The sequence below is a fragment of the Penaeus chinensis genome, chromosome 10, assembly GCF_019202785.1.
Source record: "Penaeus chinensis breed Huanghai No. 1 chromosome 10, ASM1920278v2, whole genome shotgun sequence".
Lineage (NCBI taxonomy): Eukaryota > Metazoa > Arthropoda > Malacostraca > Decapoda > Penaeidae > Penaeus > Penaeus chinensis.
Window position 1 is genome coordinate 1,745,990 of NC_061828.1, and position 6,333 is coordinate 1,752,322.

The window sequence follows — 6,333 nt, forward strand, 5'->3', positions numbered from 1 at the left end:
TGAGTCTTGTAGCATTGACCCTTAGGCGGGCCAACACCACCTCCTCCCTTCTTTCTTTCCTGTGGGCTGTCTCCCACATTTCGATTGTTGGCTTGATCTTGTGTGTGAGTTGGAGGCTGGTCCACTCACTTTGCCACAGGAGATGTATTTTTGCTTTTATAAGAGACACAAAACACCTGAGATCTGTACGAATTATGGTAATGTCCAAATCGTCAGTTGACCCGGCTAATTTGTCAGCCTGTTCATTGCCATGGATGCCAGAGTGGCCTGGTACCCATATTAGCTTGATTGATTTATTGGCACCGTGTAACTTACGAATGATATTACCCAGCAATTCATTTTTAGTGGTTTCTAAGGATTTAATAGCTTTAAGTGAACTTAATGAATCGGAAAAAATGACTATTCTATCGTGGGTCGTCGATAGAGCAAAATCAATAGCTTTGTCAATGGCAAAAAGTTCAGCAAGAAAGATCGATGTATGATTCGGCAGTCTAAACTTTAGTTCACATTCAGTCGACCATACACCCGCACCCACACCCTCATTTGTCTTGGAGCCGTCGGTATATATATGAAAAAAGGATAAATGCTTAATAAGGATCTCTCTAAACCGCTGGCGTACCTCACCCTCCGGCGCCATGGCCTTAGCTGATGGAAGCCAAGCTTCCATGATGGAAAAATTGGGTGTTTCCCATGGCGCTATGTTTGACTGAACCAGGGTATCAATAGTAGAGAGATCTATACCGACTTTCTCGACGAGGTCGTGGAGTCTCGTGGCAAAGGGCCTAATGCCTCCATTGCCATTGGGATGGCTCGGGTATCGAGCCACCTTAGCGGCATAGGTCAGGGCTAATTGGCCGCGTCTGAGTCGGAGGGGAGGTACTCCTGACTCCACCTCAAGACGCTCGATCCGAGTGCACTTCAGGGCTCCAAGACACACACGTAAACAGGCATTCTGCACAGCATCCAATCCTTTCAAACTTGTTTTCGATGCCGAATCATACACGATTGACCCATAATCTACTTTAGACCTAACCAGGGCTTTATATATCATTAGCAAAGACTTCCTATCAGCTCCCCATTTATTACCAGCAATGCACTTTAATAAATTTAGTGCTTTTTGACATTTATTCTTTAACTGACCAATGTGGTCTTTCCAATTAAGTCTACAATCAAAGAGTAGACCAAGAAATCTAGCAGAATTTTGAATGGGTATTGGGTGGTTATCTAAAGTTAGTCTGATATTTGGTATCTTTCTATGTGAAAAAATTACCCCAATACTCTTTCTAATGGAAAACTTAAAACCCCACTGGAGGCCCCAGTTATGAATCATATCCAATGCGAGTTGGATACGATTTGCCGAGAACTCTGCATTGTTGCTGGAATGCCACAATGCACAATCATCGGCGTACAGTGAGTATTTAAGATTTCGAGGGGGAGCTGGTAGGATGTCATTAATCATACATAGAAATAATGTTGGCGACAAGACACTTCCTTGTGGGACCCCGTTTGCCTGGACAAAAATGTCCGAAAAAGTGACATTGTCGGCAAAAAGTTTGACAGAGAACGTTCTGTCAGATATGAAATTTTGAATAAAACAAGGCAAGTTTCCACGTAATCCGAAAGCATAAAGTTTTCTGAGTAGGCCATATCGCCATGTCATGTCGTAGGCTTTTTCTATATCTAAAAATACTGAAATCAAAAAATCTTTTTTGGCAATTGCCTCTTGAATATGACTTTCCAGCTTTACTAGTTGATCGAGAGTTTGGCGTCCCTTTCGGAAGCCGCACTGCTCGTCAACTAGTAAATTACTGCTATTTAAAAAATGCAATAGCCTACTGTTAACAATTCTTTCCATGACCTTGCATAAGCAACTTGTCAACGCAATTGGTCGGTAGGAGATGGCAGTTCTGGGATTACCCCCTCCTTTCAATACAGGAATGATGTGGGCAAAGTGCCATGAGTTTGGAAAAGTGTGGCTTTTCCAAATTTCATTGTACACTTCTAGCAACTTAATCATGTCATCATGATTAAGATGCTTCATCATCTCATATCGAATCTCATCGGGGCCCGGGGATGTTCCTCTACAGGCTTCTAGGGCTCGGACAAGCTCATTCATAGTTAGGTCTTTATTATAATCAAAGTCATCTCCTGTGGCAAAGTGAATAGGTTGCAGCTCAGCGGCTTCCTTGGTGGGCAGGAAAGCAGGATGGTAGTTTGCTGAGCTGCTTGTATAAGAGAACTGCCTGGCGAGTACATTAGCAATGTCTTTTGGTGAATCGAAATTTGTTCCCTCGTGGATGATGTTTTTAATTTTGCAGGATGTTTTGTTTTTATTAATTTTTTTGACAGTGGACCAAACCTCTGATATTTTTGTATTACTATTGATTGTAGAGACAAAGCTACGCCAGGAGTCTCTTTTAGCTTGTCTAATTACTCTACGAGCCCTAGCTCTTGCTAGTTTGTAGTTGCAAAAGTTCTCATTATTGATGTTATTTTTGAAAAGCCTGTAGGCCTTATTGCGTCGGCACAGCGCCCTGCGGCAATCTGGTGTCCACCATGGAACTCTATGCTTAACGCTATCTGTCGAAGTTTTAGGAATGGATAGCAAAGCTGCTTCTAAAATCGAATTCTGAATATTGTTTACTTTATCATCAATGGTTTCTCCAACAAGTTCGAGCTTGACGCTCCTTGTGAAGGCGACCCAGTCTGCTCTTTTTATGTTAAATTTAGGCGCTGAAGGCGTTCTTGCTGTGTCGCATGAATATTTAATCAAAATAGGAAGATGATCGCTTCCCAACGAGTCGTCAATGGTGTGCCACAGGCACTTGGCTGCTACTGATGATGAGACCAGTGATATGTCTATAAAGCTCAAATTCCCGGTATTATCGTCTACCCGCGTTGGGCTACCATCGTTCAGAAGGACTAAATCAGAGTCGTTAATCAGCTTAACTACTTGCTCACCTCTACCATCCACCCGCAGGGAACCCCATAATGTATGATGAGCATTAAAATCACCTAGAATTACTTTATTTTGTGGCAGACTATCCTGAAGAGCAAAGAGCTCATCATAAATTACCACTTTATCAGGGGGACAATAAACCGAACATGTAGCCAGATACGTGTTATTGATTTTTACTTTGCATGCGACAACCTCCAAAGTAGAATCAATAATCACTTCTGTAAAAGGGAGGCTTTGGTGGATGTACATGGCGACTCCGCCTCCACCCCTACCCTCACGATCCTTCCGACACAAATGGTAGTTTCTGAGTGATACGACCTCGTCGCAGACGAGGTTGTTTAAGTGTGTTTCTTGTAAGACTATAATATCGGGAGCATAGGACGAGGCTAATAATCTGAGGTCGTTTACTTTAGATCTAATACTTCGACAGTTCCATTGTATAATGGTTAACGCGATGATTACGTTTTATGGGGTTTGGAAGTGCCTTGTCCGCCAGTTTTAATTTTCTTTTTCTGGGAGGGAGGTTCGTCCTCCTCTCCCTCGCTACCCAGGGGCCTTCCATGGGTATTTTTGAAGACAGTAGCCTCCATGTCCTGCGTCTCGCTGCCAGGGAGACGCCCGGTGGAGGATGATCTGCTTCGAGAAGCAGACCAAACACCAGACGAAGTCCTAGCAGGAGCCGCCTGGACGAGAAGGTGCGATCCAGACTGTGTTTTGGTATCATCCTCCTTATGATGCTGCTGCTTTTGCTGGGTTGATTCAGCAATTTGTTGAATTGTATCTTTCAATTCTTTGATTTGACTCATTAATTCCTTGACCGTTTCCTTTAATTCTGCAATTTCTTTATCCTTAGCTGCAAGCTCCTGACTGATGCCGTTTGCACTGGAAGTGTTGTTAGTTGCTGCTGAAGCGTAGGAAGTATTGGGTTTGCTGGTCAAACCTTCAACTTTCCTCTTGGCTTCACGGTAACTAACATCATGTCCTCTCATGTATGCTAATATTTCAGTCTCCTTCTTCAAGCTGCTGCACTCGGCAGAGCCAGATTGATGGGGACCTCCACAGTTAGCACACTTGAGCGTTTTCTCAGTACATACAGCAGTGTCATGTTCTCCAGCACATTTACCACAAGTAAATTTACTAGTATCTTTGTCATTGCATCGTAATGAGGTGTGTCCAAATTTTTGGCATCTATTACAGCGCATAGGTTTTTGAATGTAAGGTCGCACTTGGACACGTTCATATCCAACCGTGACATACTCAGGAATTTTACTTGAAGCAAAGGTCAAAAAGCACAATCCGGTTTTTGTTCGCACATTCCCGTCTTTCTTGGTCATGCAGTTCACGTCCACTACGCTTTGGTCCTTCATATTTTCCAGAATTTCACTCTCCTCCATTGTCCTCAAATCCCTGCTAAAGATTACTCCCTTGCAGGTATTGGGGCCAATGGGGATAGTTACGTTAACCTTCAAATCATGAATCTGCGTCAGTTTAAGCAAGTCCTTAATCTGGGAGTTGAATTGCACTTTTACAAGGAGGCTACCATCTCGCAATTTCTTGACAAAATCAAAATCGCCGTCCACTTGACCATCAAGGACCTTCTTGATGATGAAGGGGCTCACATTCAAAAGCGATTGATTTTCATTCACGCATTTGACAGTCAGATACCTTGCATTCTGTGGAGGGATGGAAAAGAATCGTCGTTCACGTTTGTCAGCAGTAGGGGTTCCGTTGTTCAAGGTCGCATTAGTCTTAGAGGAGTCATGGGTCGTCCCCCCTCCTTGAGGAGGAGGAGGGTTAGCCGAGGAATCGCACATGCTGGGTATCGGACCGAGTCCGACCCCTGGGCCCGTGCCCGTTGTCCTGAAGGGACCAGTTAACCCTTAACTATCGTTGAACAACCTAACAGCAATAGCTAAGAGAAGAGTGTGGCAGTTTCCGTCCTCTACCCCCCCAGTGGAAGCCTGGTTGCGTTCTCCAGTACCACAGAGGGATCGAGTTATGTGGAAGACACCTCCTTACCGCCGAACTTGCCTAGTGCGAAGGGCGGTAATTCGATGCCCACCCCCCAAGCGAATACGGGAGCCCACAAGGGTACTCCGGTAGGCTCAGGGAAGTCACATGAAGAGAGGAAGAGAATTCAGAATAAAGAGAAAGTGCGCCCAAAGGACGCCCCAGACTACTGGGCCTCCCTACCCAGGGGTCAAAGCCCGTAAGGGCTATCCTGGTGTAGAAGAGAGCTGCGGGTCTGAGGTGGGGTGCTGACTACGCCTACTGTAGTCTCGTGTGACCTGCAAAATCAATGCACTGAAGGTGCAGGCAAAGCACAAAATGCTGAAAAAATCAGATTTACTCTACGTAAATTACGTTAAAAAACTCAGAAGCAATAGCGCCGAGCGAGACGAGAGGCCCCGGACACCAGGGTAGCTCCTGTGGCACAAGGCTTGGGTCTATTGCTGCTGCGTCTGAAAAGAGAGAGGTCCGAGCTGGTCAAAGTCTCGTACACGAGTGTACTGAAAGAAGATTGAAAGTGTGTCCTAGAAAATGTTTCTGTGGACTTGCTAGTGAAGTTCTTTATAGATAGCAGGGCGTAAACGACATGACGTTGGAAATTATTTAAATCTTGATTGCCATATGAGAATGTTTCCTATATGAAAATTCGAAAAAAAAACTGTTGCTAGGATTTTCAACTTTGGACAACTTCATCGGACTCTAAAGAAAGTACATGTGGGCAAAAACTTTTAGCTTTTTAACCAACTGCCACAAAACCTCTATTAAGATATACCCACGCACGCCCACACTAATAAGCGCACCTCACATGTCCGCATACATATGCACGGCCGCACTTATAGACACGCACGTGCGTAAACATACTGTGTAAATATATGTATATATATATATATATCATGAATGTGTGTACATATTTATTTTTTCATAAAAGTAAACGACCACATAATGTTTACGCAAGTATACCCGTAAAAACGACTTGTACGTTTTCTATTGGTAAAAAAATCTTTAAACCTGCCATAAATACATTTTACTAAATGTGATTATACTTCCCATATGATATTAGCCTAGCGTAATATAATGGAGATCTAGTGCATACCTAAATGAGCATTAAAATCATATATTACATATATGCAAATATGTATATTCATCTCAATATTGCATTTATGCAAACATGTATATCCATCTGTATTTATGCATGTGTGGATGGATTCGATGGATATGTGTGTGTATGTGTGTGTATGTGTGTGAGTGCGCATACATGGCTATACGTATGTCATATAGAATTATAAAATTAATGCCACAAAAACCAAAAAAAAAAAAAAAAACATTCACTCTACGATATGTAATGGGTAATTTACATTCAATGC